Here is a 23,359-nt window from a genome sequence, read left to right on the forward strand (position 1 = left end):
CATTAAATTTTGGTAAAAAGTCTAGCTACATGCTATTTAGGTTTTTATTGCACATGCCTTCAGTGACATTTATCCTATAATCCAGTATTATTTTGGCACAGGTTTAATAATCATGTTTGTCTCTTAATTTGTTGATGAACTATATCTACTGATATATTGCTACAATTTTGAAATACAGAAATACTGTTATAAACTGTGTCAGTCATGATTCTTTCCTGCAAACAGCACTTCTAAATAGTTTAAGCAAAAAATGGATTTATTGTAGTATATCAGCAATTCAGTATATCTCCAGTAGGGTTCAGAGCTTCTCAGACTGAAAAATGAACAAACTTTATCAACATACTGCTGACAGGTGTAAGTCCAATGCAGCTGGACACAGACGCAGAGGAAAAAATATGTTTGGATGACACCAAAAAAAGAACTTACCGCCAGGACTTCAGGCACCTTTGACTCTAGAACTTGAAATCTCTTCTCTCACCCTCCCGGCCCCGGAGGACAGTGGCCTTTATGTATTTTTGATTTTGAATCAGGTAGAAAGAAGGGAGGCTGTCAGGTAACTTCTGCTTTCTAAATGGAGATTTGGATTATGTAGTGTGAACAATTACCAAAATAGAAGACATATGTTCCAGAGGTGCTACCTGCCATTAATATGACAACTGTTTGTGAGGGTCTTAGAATAATATTTTTAAAAATAAATTACTGTATTTAATTTCCTAAAGTTTTATTTAATATTTTTAATGTATGTTCATTGGTGAGATTGGTAGTTTTATTTTTTGTACTATTTTAATTTGATTTTGAAATCAAAGTTATAATGACTTCTTGAAATGGTGTTTAAAATAACATTGTGATTATTTGTTATAAAAAGTTAGATATCAGCTATAGAAGCTATTTATAAAGATGTGGAAATCTGTATGCGTGTTTATGTAATATTTGTAATTCCTTAAGAATTATTATATTTTTATTCAAATAATTCTTTTCAACAGTTTGATTCTATGGTGAATATATTCTGATTGTTCATATTGTTTTTTTCTTCAGATGTTGGACCTTCTTGGGTATGGTGCTATTTCCCAGGAATTTTTAATTATATTTTTCTACAAATTTTAGGCTGAAATTTTTGGTGCAATGTCTAATAGAGGCAATAATTTAGATGATTTTGTGTACTTCTTCAACTCTTCCAGCCATTAGAGAATTGTTTTTATTAGAGACCACCACATTTTATTATAAAGTTATATGTAAACCTATTTTAACAAATTTGTGTTTTTTTAATCAATGTACTTGTTTGCAAAGATATTTCCATAGTGATTTTTTATGCCAATCATCCAAATTTAAGCCCTTCTTCCTGTTATGTGTCCTGTATAACATATTCTATGAAGGGGCAAATTCTTGAATGGCCTTTACCAAAAATAAGTGTTTTCACTCAGTTTTCTGCACTTAGAACTGAGACAGATTCAATAGGAATCTGTATTATATTCCAATACAAATACCAGTGTATTGTAATGAGATGTATCTGTGTCCATGGATAATTTAGAAATAATTTCTGTGTTATTTCTTCATCAGGGACAGTAAAAATTTCAAGAGAAATTTCAAGCAAAATTCAAGAAACAAAATAACAGAACTAGCCTGAATTAAAAGGTAAGAATATTAATTAATTTTCAGTGGCACGGATGTTTGTGTGAAGAATGGTTTGGACAAAATAAATTTGAGATTTAATTGGTAGAATCTTAAAGACAAGATCAATATGGAGTAGGGTCCCCCAAATACTCCTAAGAATATTCATGTATTTCTACTACTATAAATTTTAATATCCTAAAAGGAAAAATGTATTTAAAAGTAAAATTTTTAAAAATCAGATGTTTAGAATATCAGTTGAAAATATCAAGAATTGGGCTCTCACAACTAAGAGGAGCCTAGAGAGACAAGACAATTTAATGCAGTGTGGCATCCTGGATGGATCCTGGGGTTAAATGAAAACAATTTAAAAAAAGATAAAAACTAAGGAAATCTGACAATATATAGACTTTAGTTAAAAATATCTATTTATTGGGGCACCTGGGTGGCTCAGTGAGTTGAGCGTCCAACTCTTGATTTTGGCTCACATTATGATCTCAGGGTCCTGGATGGAGCCCCTTGTCAGGCTCCGTGCTCAGTGGGGAGTCTACCTCAGTTTCTCTCCCTTGAACCCTCTCCCCACTCACACTCTCTCTGTCTCTCTTAAATAAATAAATCTTTTAAATAAATAAATAAATAAGAATATCTATTTATCAACATTGGTTTCTTAATTGTAATAAATGTACCATGTTAATGTAAGATGTTGATAGTAAGAAAAACTGGGTGTTGGGTCTAGCCATATGATCTGAACAATTTTCCTATAAATCTAAAATGTTCCTAAAAATGTTTATTTAAAAATTGACCAGCTATATAACTTCAATAATATATTTTTTTTTCCCAATACTCCCTGGGACCTTAAGTTAAGAACTTTTGAAAATTGAATTCACTCTTTTACGGCTTAGAATCCTTCAAGACCAAGTGATTTTGCAATTTTGGTACATTAAATTGTCCCAAATCTGAGAACTCTACTTGAAATAAGTCACTTTAACACTGCTTTCTAAGATGAAATCAATGCCAGTTACTAAAATTATTCAAACATTATTGTTTTGAGAGGTATTCTTATGAGAGGACTAACAACAAATTTATACAAATATACTTGAATTTAAAGAGATTCCCTTAGAAAATAAATTTGAATATAAGAGTCTTTTGATAATATTTGAGCTTTCAATGAGTTTAAAGGAATTTTCTATATATTTATTCCCATTTTATTTTCAGTTCATTATAAAATAGTTATAGGAAAATGAAAAGTTGTTCACTTAGAAGTTACAATAGGAAAACAAAACAAGATAAATATTTCACTAAAAATTTTAAGAAGAGTTATATTACATTAATGGATGCTGAGTTGCTAATGCTATTTCTATATTTGATAGAGCATCTCTAAGATTCAAAAGAAACAGCATAGCCCATTTGGACAAAGGCCAACTCTATCTGTCCATCAATCATCTACCTATGGGTTTACATGTGTTTATTCATTGTTTTAATTGGGTATATATTTCACATCATTACACTGGCTAATGAAATTTCAAATATCTACTAACCTCAGAAACTATACAAACAGCTGAATTTATTCTTAGGTATTAAGTAGAAAAAAATTGTTAAATATATCATAGCTACCATATATGATGTTAAGTTCTTCATACACATGACTTATTTAATTTTTAAAACTCCTCCTGAAATAGTAACTATTATTAAATTCATTTTAGAGATACAGAAATTTGTAGCTTTGGGGGGTCACAGTAATAAGGAATCATTGAGTAAAGAGAGGCACCCATAAAGCAGGGCAGGATAGATTCACTTCACAGATTATGAGTGTTTATAAGAAGTACAATACATCTGAATTTATCGTGGGGACAGGTTTTGACAAATACATTCCAATGTATGCATTTTGTCCTTGACAGCTATATGTTGCTATATCAATTGTTGGTTCATTCAATTTATTGTGCATTATATCTGAATGAGATTTTTCAACATTTTGCACCAAATTACAAATAAATAAATAAATAAAATAAATTATATAAATTATATAAATAATTATTGAGATCTGTTAAAAAACAGTATGTTATGTACAAATGATTTGAGAGAATTGACTTTGCCTTTCTTGACACAATGCTGATATCATTAGTTGAAAAGTAAAAATATCAGTTAATCAATTTTTCCCAATCTATAATCTATTAGTGAATTTCACCCCAACTTTCTTCTTCTTCATCCTCTTCCATTTTACACTCCCCTTTTCTTCCTTATTCTTCTTCTTCACAAACTGATTCTATTTTATGTTGTATCTCATTCCAGCTTTAATATTCAATAGTGAGGTGTTATATAATTAGTTGTTTTAACATATTCATCTGGGCTTAAAGGAATAGGCTCAAGAAAAATGGTTCAAATTTCAGGAAAAAGTAATGCAACAATATATTTTTCAGAACAATTCTGAATCATATGACGAAGAGAAAATTGGTTTTCTTCCTAATTGTGTCTTATGATAACATAAACTAAGCTAGTGATTTAACTTACAAAGTTAATCATAATGATTTCCTTTGTATGAAATTTATTTCTACTAAAGGATCTTTTTAATGTCTTAGACATTTTGGACTACATCAAACAATAGAGTCAATAAAATTACAAAACCATACAATCAATTCAAATATTGGTAGATAACATATTTATGAGGAATAAAAAACACTTTTTGAATGGATCAGATACTTTTGTTTATCACAAACAAACCTTAGATAGTTTAATTTAAAATTAACCACCGAGTCTCTCAGTTACATGTATTGAACATATGTATTTTGATATTGCCCAAAGGATTACTTAAAAGACACCCATCATGAGAATATTTTATATACAGTGATCATCTTCTAGTTGGTTTTTCATTACTACGAAAGCATTTATTTCATTGCAAAAGTTTACATTTTTATTCTGTCATAGTGAACATTTATAACAAAGAATGAAACAACTTTCTCAATCTGTAAAATGACATTTCATTAAGCATAAGGAATTAATAAATAAAACAATTGTGATATGTTACATATCCATTGCTTATGGATAATACTTTTCTAAATACATGGCAATTATCAAGGCAATTGCAATATTTAACATCAACATCACACATTGAACCATTTTGGGGCTATATATGTTGTTTAAATGTTTTGTCATGTATAATTCATTTTCTATGAAATTATAAATGGCTATTGTAAAATTTAATGTTATTTAGCATATAAATAATCAGACTTTTTTTTAAATTAAGTGGTGATTAGCTTGCCACTCTGACATTTTTCATGACATAAATCAAGTATTATATGAGAAAAATCTCTTGATTAATATAGAATAAAACACTACTATAAACTAACTCCCCAGACACATATGTAACACTAATGTGTTACAATGGGATTTTATGATATGCTCAAAAATAAAATATTTGTATTATATGAGTCCTTCACTATAATTTGAGATTTTTTTTCTCTCATACTAACTAATGGCATGTCTTGAATAAATCAATGAAGTCTATGCTTTATTCTGCTGATTTGTAAAGTGAAGACATTTACTTGAATAACCACCAGTCTTTTTCCAACAGCAAAATTGTCAGTCTATGTATTATACTTCCTGATGGAAGATATCAACAGAAGAATTATAAGCAAGGTGCTTAATGAAAGGATCTCTCTCTCATTTTACTAAAACATCATATAATTTACTTCTGTTTTTAGCAGTTTGATTATGATTTTGAATTTTGTAATAAAAATATTTATTTGTTTAACTATTAATATAAATCTGACAAATAATAAAAATTACAAATTTTACTTGATGTGTTAAGTAAAGATTGTCTTTTCCTTAAAATTAAAGTCTTAGATGCATTTAAAGTTATATACTCTCTCTCTATTCAATCAAAATATACTTAGACATGTAATTAACATGATTAAGGTGGCTTTCACTGTCATACCATAATTTCAGTGAAGGGTAGAAATTTTACACTTAATTTGCATTTGTTAGTTTACTAGTTATTTTCCCTTTATTATGCACAATTAATTAGAAAATATGCTGAACTAGTTTCTTTTCCTCTTTGTTTTTTGAATCACCTATATGACTATATTTGTTTTTATTTAATGTTTCTGTTAGAAGAATCTTTATTTTTGGTTTTTTAGAGCAAAAACATTGCTCTAACTATATATTCTGACTTCATTTGTAGCTTGAGTATATAATACTCAAATTACATAGATTTTCCCAGCTTAGTAGAAAAAAAGTAGATTTACTAATAATTTTAGGCTAGGGAATATTATTGTATTATTGTATAATATGTATTGTATTAATGCAATGAAGTTATTGATAAATCTGGTAGGCTAAAGAATGGCCCTCTAAACATGTCCACATCCTAATATGGAGATCCTTTAAATATGTACCTTCTATTGTAAAAGAAACTTTGCACATTTGATGAAGTTAAAGATCTTGAGATGTGGAGATTATTCTGGGCTAGCTGGGTGTACTTGATGTAATAACAAGGGTAGACATGAAGATCAAAGACAGAAAAATGAGATATGATGTCTAAACTAGAGCTTGGTGTGATGTGGTTTCAAGATGAAGAAAGGCGCCATGGGTCAGGAAATGCAGATTGCCTTTAGACACTAGAAAAGACATGGAAATAGATTCTTTCCTGAAGGCTCTAAAATGAATATAGCTCTGATAATATCTTGATTTTAAATTTCTGATCTCCAGAACTATAAAAGAGAAAATTTCTATGGTTTTAAGTCATTAACTTTGTGATAATTTGTCACTGCAGAAAAGAAAACAAATACAGTTGTCTCTTAAGTATGTTTCCTTTCTGCCTCTATTTATTCCCTAAATCTTTTATGAATCTATTGGATTCAGTGTCTCATGAAAACCAGTATTGCTATTATCAATGCACAGTTATGCTATTTGATAATATTAAACAAAATGAAATAAAATTAATTAATATTTTCTTAATACAATACTACAAACTGCTTTGCTCACACCATACTTCATTTAAATCTGATCTCATCAATAGAGATATAAATCATTTTGTTTAAGAGTTACATAATATTTCATAATATGAATGTGCTATAGTTTATCTAACCACTCTTCTATAAATGGATATTTAGGATGTTTCCTTTCATTTTTAACTAGAAAAAATGCTGCAGTAAAAATGGGTTTTAAAATAATACATTGATCTGGTCTTTCAACATTTAATCACTTTTATAGTTTCTCCTACAATATATTTATGATTTCTACTTCCTGGCCAGTTTTGATCTTCTATAGCTTGCATGTAAATAATCCATATCTCCTAGATTTTATTTATTTTTCTTGCCAATGATATGCATTAGTCTTTCATAATTTGTATAAGTTCCTCTTTCATATTGCTGCTGGTATTTTCTTTCTCCTTTTATACACACAGGTACATGTGTGCCCATGGCTGTGTATTTTTAATTTGACTCTCTAGTGTTTTTTTCAAGGACTTGTAGCCATTAAATTCATGTCCCAGGCATCAAGGAAGAGAAAGAGAGAAGGCAAAATGGGCCTTCCTCCATCCCAGTTCAGTCAGCAACCATTTAGTAGCCGCCTAGCCATCACACCAAAACCTCCGCATGTATCTATTGCTTAGCATTTGGTCACAGAGCTCTTCCATCTACAAGACATGGCAGAAAATGTCATGTTTTATTGGATACATCATGCCATGAGTAACATTGCGTATCTATTACTAAGGAAGAGAAGTAAAATGGATATTGGGTAGTTTCGAACAGTTTCTGTCACATATCCTTTTTCTAGATGTGACAGTTAAAATGCTTTTATTCCTTTTCCACTCTTTATAGCTTCAAGGTCCTGGATTTTGTTGATTTAGTTTTAGGGTTTCCCTCACAATTTGTCTCATTTCTTTAAGAAACCTTATTTTACAGCCCAATTACAATTTCCCAATCATCATAACATTATCCATTTAGAGTCAATTATGTAAATTGTAAGTCATTACTTACCACTCTTTCCTCAATATTATCCTCATCTTTTATAATATCTTAGTTCTGATTTAATTGTCACTTGGTTGTTGTATTTTCATAATTTTTTTCTTCAGAACACATGGGTGATATATATTCTAAATCCATTTCTATCTGAAAATATCATTTCTTTTCCCTGACAGGTGAATGGTAAGTTGAGTATGACTGCTTTGGTCTCAGTAGATTATATTTCATTGACTGATAAGTTTTAATGTTATAAATAAGTCAGATTTAGTCAGTCTCTTTCCTTTAAAAGTTACTTGCTCTTTTTGAAGGTTATAAGATTTTATATTTACTGTTGGAATTCAAAATTTTCACTAGAATATATCTAAGTAAATGACCTTTTTAATAAATCCTCCCTGGGACCTAGGGAGTCTTGTCAATCTTCAGGAACAAATCTTTCTTTAAATAAAAGAAAATTTCTTCATTTTTCTAAATATCACGTCTCTTCTATCACTTCCTTTTTTTTTTTTTAATTTCAGGACTCCTTTTATAAGGTGAGAATTCTCTTGTCTATGCCCTCAATAACTCATCTTTTCATTACTGATTTTCGTCATTTATACTCTTCCTATATTTTGTATTTCTTTCAGTAGATATTCCTGGTCAAGTTAACTTTCAACCATAACTATTTTTTTTTTAGTTTAACTATTGAAAAATTTAAATTGAAAATCCATTTTGTTTTGTTGTTGTTTCTCCACAAATTGTTTTATATTTGGTGTCTTTGAGAGACTCTATTACTTTATTTATCTCATTTGGCACTTCCATTAGTTCAACTTCTTGTGAGATGGCTCTTCTTTGTTTCCTCCTGTGTTTTTTATTTTCTCACTGGTTTCTTTGCTTGCTCATGTTTTCAAACACAATGACATCAGAGGCAATAATCATCCTTGCTAGCTTACATCAGCCACCACAGGAATTGGGAACAACTCAACCCACCAAAGCAGCTATTCATGGTCCTCCAGGCTCCTCAAGGTCAAACCAAACCTGCTCTCTATTGTTTGAGAGTTATCTTGACCTCCGATGCACGGCATCCATTCACTCTGTTTTTGTTAAGAAACCAGAAATGTTTGGCTGTTTGTTTTTATGGATAGAAAATCTCTTTCCCTCTTTCCCACTTTTCAGTCCAAGTAATTTGACTGAAACAGTAGTCATCAGCACATTCTATTTTGGGTAGCTCTTTTTTTTTTTTTTTCTTTTTTGAGGAGGGGGAGAGGCAAAGGGAGAGATAGAGAATCTTAAGCAGGCTCTACAGCCAGCAGGGAGCCCCACAGAGGCCTGGATCTCACAACCCTGAGATCATGACCTGAGCAGGCTGCTGAACCAACTGATCCACCCAGGTGCCCAGGGTTGCTCTATTGATTGGCTCAAAGAATGGTCACAGAGTAAAGTACAGTCTGTTTAGGCATAAGGCAATTTTGTGAAATGAGAAATTTATTTTGCCACTGAATTTGTATTTCAAAGAAAGATCTAGAATGGCAGGAAGTCCTCTTCACGTCATGCATAGACTACAAATCAACACAGAAGAGAAAACAGCTGAAAAAATGGGCGTAATTTGTGTACCCGAGAAACAGGTCATCTGAAGCCTGTGTTACATCTGAAGTTTTTGATTATGTGACATAATAAATGCCTCTTTGTTGAAAAAAGTCCTCAAGAGCATGTGACCACTGGTTGACCCATGAGCCAATCCAGACAAAACATTCAGAAGCTCCTCTTGACCCTTCCCCTGCCCTGGGAATATATGTTCTGCCCACCATTCCCACAGCAGGAGCTGTTTTCAAGGACACAGCCTTGAGAGAGTAAAATATTGTTGAGACCATCTGAATGGTATGTGCACCTAAACCTAGTTAAGGCCTCTGTATAAACTTTTAAGATTCTCATGAGCAGGGGTGGAGATCTACTCATCTCCAGGCTGCGGAAGACAGAATTCAAAAGTAAGTTTCCTTGATTGTTAAAACTGTCACCTACTAATGGAGTGGTCTGCCCCTTCTTTGGTCTCTCCTTCCCTCCATGTACAGGGGTCAGTTTGTAAACCAATACTCTTTTTCTAAAGGGTTTAAAAACTAATTTTTAAAATATCATAAATAATGAATTTTCACAAAAAATGAATTTTCACAATCTGAACAAATTTGTGTAACATGAGTCTAGATCAAGAAATAGAACATTTATTACTCCAGAAGCTTCTCTTATGCTCCCTACTAGTTAATCAGTAACATCCAAGGGTAACCACTGTCCTGTAGTCTAACAGTGTAGATTAATAATTATTTATATAAATGGAATGTATGTGAATTTTTTGGTCTGGGATTCTTTGGTTCAGTATTTTGCTTGTGAGCTGCATTAATATTGTCATGTATGGTTATAGTTTGTTTATTCCTGTTGATATTCTGGATTCCATTGTGTGAATATACCACAGTTTATTCATCTACTTTTCTGCTGATAAGCATTTAGGTAGCTTCTGTTGGAGGCTATTATTTATAGTTATGCTCTATAAACATAGTGGAACTTGTTTTTCAGTGAACATATGTATGCACTTCTGTTGGGAGCATACCTAGGCATGTAATTACCAGGTCAAAAGATAGGTACATTTTCGGCTTTAGTAGTTGCTGACAATTTTCTCTAATGGTTGTAACAATCCACACTTTTAGCAGCAATACATGAGAGTTCTGTTTCTTCCACAGTTTTGCTAACACTGGTATTTTCATTAAAGACTTTTAAAATGTTGAGTCTTCTGTCATTTGCAATAATTTTTTATTATTGTAAAAAGCCTTCCTGTGTTATTAGCTTTCCTCCTCTGGCTACTGTTTTATGTTACAGAGGGGGGATTACGCATTCATGTCAAACTCAAGCCTCCATATTTCTGAAAAAATTCTAGTATTTTATTCCTTTCACTATAAAAATATTTATTCTGTATTATATACCTTCCTGTCATTGTCAGTAACAGTAACTATACAGAATCAATGTTCCCATTTTTGCTTTAGAGTTTTGGTGTCACATTGTCAATTGATGAAGGAAGATTTCATCAGTCAAACATTGAGTCTGTCCTATCTTTGACTGAGGATAAATTTAAACTATGTATTCATTGTCTTTAAAAAAATATATAAATAAAAAGGAAAATAATTGTGTCGTAATTGTCTCTTCTAGAAAACTGTGATGGTAAATATATATATTTTTTAGAGTGTGGATGCTAAAAAGAAAATTAAAGACATTATTCTAGTGTGCTTTTTATTCTTTGAACTGAGATGACGTTATAGGTGTTGCAATTATTATAAAATAATTGAAGTTAATAAAATTTTCAGTGACTCTGTCCCATATTGGGACTCAATCATTTTGGGACTCAAATGTTTTTAAAGGAATTCTGAGTAAATAATGAATATGAAATTGGTAATGGAAACCTCAAGCTAAGAGTTTTCAGCCTTCATCAACTCTTCTCCAGGCCAAATTAGAGGTTAGAGCTATGGTCAGAAGAAAAACCTCTTTGACTGTGGTTGTTGTTAAGTGTATATTTGAGACCAACAGATAGAAAAAGTACTCATTCTTGTAGAATCCTAGATGCCAAGGAGTTCAGAGCATGACCTCTTTTGCTCCAGGATTACCTATCACTTCTTGTTCTTGTTTCTCAGTTATGATAATGAACTACACATCTTTTATTGTGTCTTAGAATTTACTGATTTAATCTGTAGTGTTGATGCCTTCCCAGAGAGGTTCTAATAAAAAAATTAAAACAATTTTATCAGATATTGTGGCTCAAAGATTTTGAAGGAAACCTCTTTTAAGAAATAAGCAAATTGTCTGGGGCGCCTGGGTGGTTCAGTCAGTTAAGCATCCACCTTCAGTTTAGGTCATGATCCCAGGGTCCTGGGATTGAGTTCCACATCGGGCTCCCTGCTCAGCAGAGAGCCTGCTTCTCCTTCTGCCTGCTGCTCCCTTGCTTGTGCTATTTCTGTCTCTCTTTCTGAGAGAGGAATAAATAAATAAAATCTGAAAAAGGAAAGAAAGAAGAGAATTGTGAAAGGTACAATAAAACAGTTAATCAAAAAAGATTAAGGGTGGAAAGATGATAGCAAATTTCTAAGCAATAGTGACTCTAGCTTAGGCAGCTAAGCTACACCTTCTTCAAGACAAATTATGGTATTTTCAGATATAGGATTATTCATTCATATTTATATTGATCATGTTTAATTTGTAATTCTAAAATTATGAGCTTTTTATTGTAGTGTATAAAACATTGCATTTTCATTAGAGATTATAAATAATTTCATTTTTACTTTTTAATTCATAGATGTAAATTAGTGCTTGAAACTATCCCATTCTCCTTTCTTTCTGTGGCATAAGCGAGACTGAATTTCTTAGGTGCTTTGCTATTAGGTAGGATCATGTGCTTAGTTATGAAATATATAATGAAAGTGGAAGTGACATTTCCCTAATTTTTCTTTTTCCTCACTGTAACTAGTGTGTTGGACTTTCACTGAAATTCTCAAGCTATGAGATCAAAACAAACTAATTTGCTAAGTCACCTTATAGAGGACAATTGACCTAGGGAGTTGTGTGGGCCAGTAAAAAGCTGTTGAAAATTCAAGAATCTAACTTTTGTTTGCTTTAGCCCATGATATTTTGAAATTGCTTCAATATACCCTAGCCTGCCTTTTACTAATATGTACGTCAATGCAATATACAGAATCACTAATAACTTTTCAGGAATTCACTTTTTCCTTATATTGAGACTTTTATGTGTGCAACCCAGTGAAGTTACTTATTGTTAACATATTCCTGTATTGATGATACAATAGTCTTGCTAAGAAATTTTTTTTAAATTCCTTTGGTGGTTCACTGAATTTTTATAGTTGAAATTTTTGAATATTTGGATTGATATCTATTTTAACATTTTATCTTATTTAAAGAGAATATGTTATGCTCACGTTATGTAGAAATTCAATCAAAAGATTTTCAATATATACGGTAAAACATTGTTCTAATTATTAAAAGCAATGATAATTATAATAGCTACCAGTTATTGGATGTGCTATATACCATATCTTATTAGTGCTTTACATATACTAGCTTATTTAACCCTACCCTGTGATGCAGGTACTTTTATCTCTATGATATACATGGAAAAACTGAAGACCACATATATTCATTTACTAACTGTTATGTACTGAATGTTTTTGTCCCCCCAAAATTCAAATCTTGAAATCTAATCCCTGGCGTATTAGAGGTATTAGAGGTAGAGCCTTTGGAAGGTAATCATATCATGACAGCAGAGCTCTCATGAATGTGATCAGTGCCCTTATAATAAGAGGCCAGAGAACTAGCTTGCTCTCTTTCCACCATGTGAGGAAACAACCAGAAGTCAGCAGTCTGCAATCCAGAAGAAGGCCTTCACCAGAACCTAACTATGCTAGTACCCTGATCTCCCCTTCTAGCCTCTAGAACTGTGAGAAATATTTTTTTTCTTCTTTCTAAGCCACTCAGTCTGTATATTTTGTTATAGCACCTCAACTGAGATACTTATCCAAGGTCAACTATCAAACAGCAAAAGCAGAATTCACACACAGAAAAGATTCCAGAAACTGAGATTTATATGTTATGTTGAGTTTCTCAAAATGACTACAAAAAGTTTACGTAATTATTTAAAAAATAAATAAGTTGCTTCTTTAAAAAAAAAATCAGTCGGTATGCTTTATGCGGCAAGATACAGAAAACAAGCCTCAGATTTATTGGTTTAGAAAACTTAAAAGTCCAGAGGCGCCTGGGTGGCTCAGTCGTTAAGCGTCTGCCTTTGGCTCAGGGCGTGATACCAGGTCCCTTGGATCGAGCCCCCCATTGGGCTCCCTGCTCTGCTGGGAGCCTGCTTCTTCCTCTCCCACTCCCCCTGCTTGTGTTCCCTCTCTCGCTGGCTGTCTCTATCTCTGTCAAATAAATAAATAAAATCTTAAAAAAAAACCAAACAAACAAACTTAAAAGTCCAGGGAAACCTCTGACCTCAGGTAAGACTAGATCCAGACTCAAGACATATGACCAGGGCTCAGTCCCTCCTTCTCAACTTCTTGGTTCTGTTTTCTCTGGGTTCATTCCATTTTCATGCAGGTTTATCCTGGGTTCACAAAAGAATACTCCAGGTCAAATCCTCTTTCCCATGTAGTGAGAGTCTATTGCAGTGACTTCCTAAAAAGAAGAAATTTTTTTTCTCCTATAAGCACCAGTAAAGATTTCCTTGGTTGCCTTAGTAGCATAATCTGCTGATAGGCTAAAACCACTCAAAAACCTCATTCTCTCCCCTTTCTGGAACTGAGGGTGGGGACAATCTTTCAAATCCGGTGGCTGAGTACGAAAAAGTGAGTTTGTCAATAGGAAATCCGAATATCAGTGGTGGGAGAGGAGAGAAACTATGTCAGGGAAGAACCAACAAGTGTCTACACCAGTAATTTTGCTTGTTTTCAAAAATTTTATTCTATTTTCAACGCTTATAAAAGCTAAATTAATGGATAATCACTTTTTAAAATGTCCTTTTAGACTCCTGGCTAGAGTTTCCATTTCAATTTTATATCCATTGTTTATCCAAAATGTCTTTTAAAACATGCAAAATCGGATTAATATTTCACAATGTAAAGTGCCAAAAAAACCCTCCTAAGTACTTCAAAATAAACATCCATGTGCACATTTCTAGAATATCTGTCATTTTGGCATTCAGCACGTGGATGGTTTCCTTGTAACTTTCTTAAGAATCTTGATTTCCCAAATTATTCATACATATAAGACAAGCCAGCACAGCATACTAAAAATATATCTAGACAAGTCTAACAAAAATTAAGATGGGGTATCAAAATGACTATGTATGTTCTCTCTCTTCTTAAGGGAACAAAGATTATGAAGATAGTCATAATATAAATACCAGTGTTTAGTATTATTCTTCCTTAAACATAGTGATAGGAGGGGTAAGAGAAGGGGGGGAAATCCTGCATTGATTGAATGCCTGTTGCTTTCCAGATTCTGTGATATGTAATGTGATATGCAAATTTATATATATCTCATTATAACGTCACACCACTTCTGGGGAAGTTGGTATGATTATTCCTGTTATAGAGTTGGAAAATGGTATCTCATTGAGTTACACAGTCTGCTAAAATGAACAAACTAAATAGCTGTAGATCAACACTTAAAAGCAAGTCTATAGAAAAACAAAGTTCTTTTACATTCCACCCAGTCATTCATTCACTCATCCATCTATTTAGTTCTTTTTTTGGTTGGTTAGTTATTTGGTCAGAATCTAAAACAAGTTAGGAAAAATCATTGCTGTACTCTCATTCTGTTGTAATATATGCTGGTTGAAAATTAATTTTTATGGGAATAGTACTTCTTATAAACAACAACTACAGATGCTGTGTTCAAGATTTATAGACACATTTGTTTGGCAAATATTAAAATAAGAACATAACCAGACTCTTGGGAGAAAATATGAAATGATATATGCTAATTTAATGGCTCAGTTTCTGAAGTGAATACTATTCTATAACAGTCAGCTGTTGTAACAATATTGCTGCATGACAAGCCATTCCCAAACTCAGGAGATTTGAGTACAAACCATTTAATTTTACACACATTAGTCTGTGAGTTGCTTGCAACTCATCTGATCTAGGCTTGAGTAGCTCAGCTCCAAGCTGTGAGTGGGTTCAAGTCTGTTCCGTGTGTATCTAATTCCACTGGGACCAATACTACCCAGGATATATACAAGATAGGTAAATGGAAGCTTTTAATACTTCTTAAGGCATGGGATCATAAATCTTTGCTCATTAAGGAAAATCTGCCCATTGATTGAAATTAAGCAAAGGCTTCACATGAAGTGGATACCTTACATGATGATGCTTGTGTTCCTCATATGTTACCTCAGACTGTTTGCATTGTTTCTAGTGTGATAACTAGTTAAATGTTTATAAAACCTTTAGAGAGGAGTGCTATCACTGCTGCTGGAAGAAAATGATCATTCAGTGAAAGGGCTGCGGCATCTGGCTAACATACTGGCAATAACCACCATAACGTGTTAGGGAATATGCCTTATAGATACTGGACCAGAGAGAAAAGAATATAGAGCTGGAAAAAAGACAGATTTTTAAAATTCTCCAATAACTCTGGCAAAAGAACATGTTGTCTATTTATATGCTGTTAGCTGTTGAAATGGGACAATTGGAAATTTAGATTGAAAAAAAAAGAAGACTTATGGTTAAATAGGTGGATTGCAGAACTGCCTTGGTAGTGTACTGAGGAAGAGCTCAAAAGGTTCAGAAAATTAAACTTGATAGAATTGATTTATATACAACACCAGAGACTATACCATTTGATTATATTCTCTAGGAAGTCCTAGAGAATATGGACCTGGGAATAATTGCATAAGGGCTATAAGGTCAGAAAGGCCTTGCCATTAGCTAGGAGTTCCTAAGGACAAGACAGATGAACAGTCATGAAGTATGTTGCTTAACTTAAGTAACCCAAAGTGATCGAGACAAACAGAAGATTGATGTCAGACATCAAAATAGAAAATCACACTCTATTATTTTCCAGAACTGAGTTAGTTCTTAGACATAAAGCCCATTGATTAAAAGGGAAGCCATCACCATTGAAGTAGAAGGCTGAAATGCCATATAAGCTTATTCAGTAGTTATTCACCCAAAGCTTTGCCAAATGGACCTAAATATATTCATAGGAAAAACTAGACATATATAAGGGAAAGAGGGATACCAATATCTTTTTAAGGTCTTTGGATACTGGATATTCAGATGACATTGACAAAAGAGAACACAAAAGGCTATCATAGCCCCTTGTTAAAGTGAGGTTGTAAAAAGTCTAGATTATTAATGACAACCTGGCCCCAGTTCATATCATAGTGGGTCTTATAGGACACAGATCCATATTATGGTCACTTGCTGGGTTCCGGAGTACAAAATCAGGCTGGATATAATTATTGGCTGGCAGTCTACTTGAATTGGTTCTCTGTCTTGTAAAGTAAGAGCTATTACAGAAGGAAAGTCTGCAAAGAAGCATGTGACTCTGTTGCTACTGGACAAGATAGTAAATAAGGAACCATTTAGAACCTAGGTAGAAGCAGAAAAGTATATGACACACTCAAAAATTTAAGGCATGCAGGTGCTACTCTCAATTATTTAAAGAAGGCATCCCTCATAAAAATTTTAATTCACTGTTATAACTCCTGAGAAAACCATAGGGACCATGGTCACTGTTAATGGACTACCATAAGTTGAACCAAGGTTAGTGTAATCAGTCTCTGCGAGGAGGTGGTATCTTTACTAGGACAGACCATAGCCTCTGGTACTTGATTTGTCCTGTTGATCTGGAAAATGTATTACTTTTGATACTGGTCAAGGAGGAGGATCTAAGGCAGTTTACATTTACATCGAACACATATCTTTAATACTATGCTAATCTCTTGCTCTTTAGTATGGTAGGCACAATATACATAGAAAGGATCTTGAATATCTGGATATTCTAGAGAATATCATGCAGGTCCACCGTTTAGATGACAGTATTTTAATTGGACCTATATAGCAGGCAATTGTACTTTTGGATAGTTATTATACTATAAGTATCTAATCACAGTTATTTCATATATACTAGCTCTTTCACAAATACGTCTACATGATTACTCTCAAACAGCCTTGCTCTCCTAATGAGCTACGATAAAATTATGAAAAAGTAAAATAGTCAAGGAGCACCTGGGTGGCACAGTTGGTTAAGCATACAACTCTTGGTTTCAGCTCAGGTCATGGTCTCAGTGTCATGAGATCAAGTCCTGTGTTGCGCTCCATGCTCAGGATGGATTCTGCTTAAGTTTCTCCTTCTCCCTCTGCCCCTCCCCAATCTCTCTCTCAAATAAATGAATCTTTTTCAAAAAATGTAAAATAGTCAATAGTATATAGTAAAAAAGGTGAAGGGGATTAGAGGTACAAACTTCCAGTTATAAAGTAAATAGGTCACAGAAATGAAGAGTACAGCATAGGGAATATAGTCAATACATTTATCATGGTGAGCATTTAGTAATGTTTAGAAAAGCTTAATTGTGGTTATGTTTTATAGAGAGGTCTCTGTTCTGGGATAAGTCAATTCCAATTAAAAATATACATACAGGGGTGCCTGGGTGGCACAGTCGTTATGCATCTGCCTTTGGCTCAGGGCGTGATCCCAGCGTTCTGCGATCGAGCCCCACATCAGGCTCCTCCGCTAGGAGCCTGCTTCTTCCTGTCCCACTCTCCCTGCTTGTGTTCCCTCTCTCGCTGGCTGTCTCTGTCAAATAAATAAATAAAATCTTTAAAAAAAATACATACATATATATGTTTAAGGCAAGTCTGTGCTCTTCTCTCTTCTTACTTAATGACCAACAGGTATTTTATTCTAGGAGTTAGATTGCCAAGCAATACACATACTCTAGAAGTTTTGACTGTGTTCTACTTCTGTACAATGTTGAGTTAACTTTACTCACATAGATAATGTGGAAGCTTGTTTTAACACAGAGTAGAATTTTGGACATCATTTCTGATAAAACACCCTTCAAATTATTAATTTATGTTGATCTGAATTCACATTTAGCGTATAAAAACACATGCATTATTATTGTAGTTAAGCCATGTGTTATAAATTAATGGTAAATAATGGTATTTGGTGGTTGATTGGAAAATGGATTATTTGTCCAAATCATGCTTGTGTGAGTTATATTACATTCATAAAAACTAAAATTAACTTTTGAATAAAAATATACAGAATAATATATTGGAAAATTTTATAATTTTAAACATGCTATACTCTGGTATAGCTGTCTATCACTTCAGAATTGAGAACAGAAATGTCGTTAGGTTTCTCAGATTGAAGAGGCAGAACCTTGGAGAACTCTCTCAGGATTTCAGCAAATATTGACCATTAGCAAATTCTCCCAACCTGAAAATTTCATTATGACTATTCAAGACATTTTTATAAAGCTATATAGTTATTAGAGCAGCACTGTGAATAAAAAATGTCCCAGGGAATAAAAGTCGCTCACTGATATAATTCCTTCTATGTTGCCTGTATCACTCAGAATTCCTGGTTGAGAACAATAGAAACCAATTCTGTTTGAACTCAGCAAAAAATGAATTTATTGAAGGGATATCAAATAGCTCAGAGATCAGTAGAAAAGCAAGAGAATTGGGCTCAGAAAATGACAAGAATCTCAGAATCTAGTTTGCACAAATAGCCAAGGAATAGTGTTTTGGATGCTTGGCTGGGTGGGCAGTCAATGTTGCCAAACTGTCAACTCCATGCTGGCCATACTCTTGCCATAGTCATCCTATTGAGTCATTCTTTGACTATCATTTTTGTATTATGAATTATTTCTTTAATATGTAAATTCCTGGGAGTTTTATCTGAAGGTCTAGTCATGTTCTGGCTGCTATAAAGTGGAAAGAAGGAGTATGTGGAGAAATAAATTATAGAGGTTTTGAATTTTTTCAAAACATCAGCTGAGATTGAGTGCAAGTGTCAAAGGTCCCTTGATTACAGATGTATCAGCAAAGAAGGTTTTGCCATCCAAGTAATTCAGATAGTTGACATTATGTTCTGAATGACACTACATTATGTACGTCTAGAATTGTCTTCTTGATAATAAATACCATTTGTGTTGATGGCACACAGCAGCTGATTATCTTCATGAGGTCTGACTTTGTGACTAGATCACTCATCTGGATATTGAGACAAGATAAAGTGATAGTTTATATATATATATATTAAAGTATAAACCAATATAATTTTATAAGTGAGCATACCTGATTGACATAATTTACTATTTTATTATTTTTTTCTATTTTTGTAGACCCTATTGATTTTTGTCTTAATAACTAATAGTACTATTGGGAGCTCATATTAATCTTATAAGTCAATTTTAAATCATAAGCAGGTATTAAGATAATTTTTAATAAAAGTATTGTAGTAATGATTTACATCTAGATTTATACTAATGAAATTCTTCATAAGGAGAGTGACACACATAAAAGTTACTTGGTCTATATAGAAATATAGTTCACATATTCTGTACCTAACTAACACAACTCTCCAATACAATGGGCCCGGATCAAACACACACAGCAAGAGTTCCATCAGCACAGATGATGCAAAGCTGCTTGTTGGGCCCAAGGCTATCACATATGGTTGTACTGTTTATTAATAGCACAAAGGTACCTGGCTGAGAGAACTAGAGAAGGCCGCCTTATAGCTCACTGCTTCCAAAGCCATGTCCCTCTGGGGAACATTATTTGCTCCAAGGTGGGAAGTGTTGAAATTATTCCAGGGTGCTGTATGTACCAGTGGTGGACTGGAAACTTAGGATCTTTCCCAAGGTGTGAATTAATTTCATGTGGGTTGTGGCTGGACAAACCACTGTGTCAGGATTCCTTCCCTCTTTGTATGGTGTTGACATTTGACAGAAAATCCACTGTAAAAATTTTGTCCTAAGTCACTCCTTTGACTTTAGCAAAAGAGTTCTTTTGATCCTTTCGAAATGAGACATTGATAGAATGATATTGATTTATGTAAACGAAAAGATTTGTGTGATCCTAGGAGAAGTATTTTTATTTGACTGATCGCCCCTGTTCCAGGACATGATTCCCTAAAAGCAAAGTAATAATTCCAAATGTGTCAAAAGAGAGAACTGTGATTTTTTTAGTGGAAAGGACCTTGTTTCAGCAGGAATAACTTTATATATCAGTGAATATATAGTCTCAATTTTTGTTGGCCTTTGCAGACTGAAAGTATAGCATTTTCCTTCTTTCAGCATTGCTGCACGGTCTTCTGAGATCTGGATCTGGCTGCTGTAGTGGAATCAAGAAATGAATGGTTCTCTAATTGATAAGTTGAAACCCAAATCCATAGTCTCAGGTTTGGTGACTCCAGTATTTTCTTTGAAAATAGAAAGGCTCCCATCCAAAAGACTTTCAAAATGAGTTATATTTCCTCCTCCAAATATTTGCAAGCAAGGAGAGAAGCAGTGGTGAAAATCATCTGTCCCTCAACTTCCATGAAGAGGGAAAATATTGATATTACACACATTCTGGGGGATACATCAAGACTATGAGGAAAAAGCACTTAAGAGACAATTATTTCCTGATTTTTATCTTCTGCAGAGACAGCTGACGAGGTTTATTTTGTTGTTTTTGTCACTTGTGAACCATTTTTTTCCTTAATAGGATAAAGAGCACTATGATACTGCCATGCAATGATGCTGTGGGGGGGGGGATGTAGTTTTAAGCATTTGGAATATTGGAATATGACTTACAGATCACTCCAACAAGAAACAAACCTGTTCTAAGAAAAACCTTTTTCTCTTGTGTTGGATTGTTGATTATGCTAATAAATGTTTTAATTTTAGCAGTAACAAGAGATAAAGAAGTAAATTTGCAATTTCAAATGCCTCAGAGTGAAGCATATAAATCAATACAAATACATGTATTTTAGTGACACAACCTTCTAAAAGAGCAAATTGTAGGATAATATCTCTAATTGAAAATGAATATCTTAGCTCATGCTTTTGTCACATATTTCAATATTCTAGTGCACATTGAACTAACTTGGAGAATTCAAAGATTTTGACCTGTTAGAACTTACAATCTAAAACAGACTAAGATAGAAACAGACAGTCTTTCACACTGGCTATTTTTACTATATAATATTAGCATACTTATATGAAGGTGTAATCACTTGATGTATGCCTACTCATTTCTTTGGAAAAAATCTAGAAAAATCATTTTCCTCTATAATTTTTCCTTTATATTTTTTGCTATACAAGCCTATTTTATGTTTGGTTTTGTTTATTTTGAAATTTTTGATATTACAAGTTTTTTTTTTTTCAATTCTTGGTCTTTATTTAAAAGAAGGCAAAGAGAATCCCACTCCTCAAATAACCCCTGCAAAAGACATATTTGAAGGTCAGGCTATGAGAGGTAGAAACTCAGGTAGAAACTGGAAAAAGGCAGTCCCAGGGCAGGTGGGCACTCACCTGAGCATTTGAAAAACCCTCATGTGTGAAAGGAGGGAGAGCACTTTACAAATGACTACTGTGGCCAAACCCTTTAATGGAGTCCCCGAGCCACAGACACCTAGCTGGCATGTGAACCTGTGAATGACTGAATCCCTGTCCCCTTAAAGAAGCATAACATTTTGGGGTTTCTCTATTTCCTGGGAAAAAAAAATTGTGGTGATTATAGGTTCAGGAAAAGGAGCTGCCACATGGAAATGTAAATAGGGACTTGGTTGCTCTTCCTTACATGGGGTTGTTGTGAAGAGAAAGGACGTAGGAGGGCAGGGAGACCTGTCCAGGTCCAGGCTCATCACTGTGGGTAGGAGCAGCTGTTAGTGCTGCAGCAGAAGGCCCGCAGAAAGAGGTAATATTACCCACCAGGCCAGTGGGACATTGAGCCTTCAACCTAATTGGAGGTGGGACTGGGGTAAGAATGGGGCAGGCTCAATTTATTTTTGGTTTCTTCTTCTGTAGAACACCTTCAGATACCATTCAGGAACATCCCAGCTTTCTCAGATGGCACAGAACTATGAAGAGGCTAGATACATTTTCTAAGTCCCTCCAGGCAGATTTGTGGGCCTTAGCCCAATGGGGCTTGCCCCTCACTGTCTTCATGATGGTCTCCTAGGCCAGACAGTAGTCCAGCTGTGATACTTCCTTGCCGTAGGGTCTGCACATAATGATTCATGTAGCAGCTGTCCCTCTGGAAGCAGGAACTCAGCAAGATATCATCTCCCGGAGATGAAGTGCCTCTATGGGGTAGTGAGCCATCATTTGGGGCAGGTCTGCAGGATGGCTTTCAGCAGGGTCTCCTTGGTCTTCTATCTGGGGATGGCCCTGTCCTGGACATGCTGCTTGAAGCAGCACTCATGGGTGAAGATCTTGTGGCTGACGTTGCTACTCTCCTTCCTGATGAACAGGAGCTAGAAGAAGAAGCGGTTGATCCGGCTGACAAAGGCCCAGCAGAAGGAACTGATCCAGAGCAAGAACTTCAGTAAATAGAATCTGATGGCATAGTCCCAAAACCAGTTGGCTGAAGAGAAGGGGGGCTTTTTGGTGTGGTCCCAGTAGATGATGCTGATGTTCTCACTGTGTGAGAACCAAAGGAAGTGAAAGTATTCAGATTTCTTCAGGTGGCTGTCCAGGTTGTCAAGAACCTCTTTCAGGATTGAGGGGAGGGAGATCTCGTGCAAGTAGAACTGGGGCACACACTGCAGGGTGATGATGAGGTTGACCAAGGCAGCCCAGGTGCACCTGCACTGCCTGGAACACCTCTGTGTTGCTAAACTTGGAGCACTCAAGAATGGTCCCATGGGTGTCAACAGGGTCAGTGCCATCATGTGAATAGATGTCGTGTTTGATCCCTGTGTTGTGCATTCCAAACCCAAAGATGCCCGCCCCTTGCAGTCACATCTGAAACAGCTCTCAGGTGGATGAGGCCAGGCTGTGCTTGCCCAGCTGTATGTGCAGGTCAGCCAGGAGGATGCCAGCCTCCACATTTCTTTAAGCAAAGATTACATATCTCCTCTCAGGAAAGGTCAAAAGTAAATGGTTAGCTCATAAAGAGCTGCCGATAGAAGATTCAGGACGTATTTTTTTGACATAACCTGAGATTCTTCACATTTCTCATTTTCTCCAACAAATTGATCCTTACCCTTTATTGGTCTTTTCTTTCTACCTCTCTGGTAATATATTATGTCCAATCTTGAAAGCAAAT

At 34.3% G+C, this 23,359-nt stretch overlaps 1 pseudogene; it reads right to left on the reverse strand.

Moving 5' to 3' along the window:
- Window positions 1-23,359, reverse strand: part of LOC148110256 (L-gulonolactone oxidase pseudogene) — a 60,439-nt pseudogene that overhangs the window by 32,550 nt on the left and 4,530 nt on the right.

Source organism: Ursus americanus, chromosome 4 (genome assembly GCF_024610735.1).
Source record: "Ursus americanus isolate L20-20 chromosome 4, mUrsAme1.1.p, whole genome shotgun sequence".
NCBI lineage: Eukaryota > Metazoa > Chordata > Mammalia > Carnivora > Ursidae > Ursus > Ursus americanus.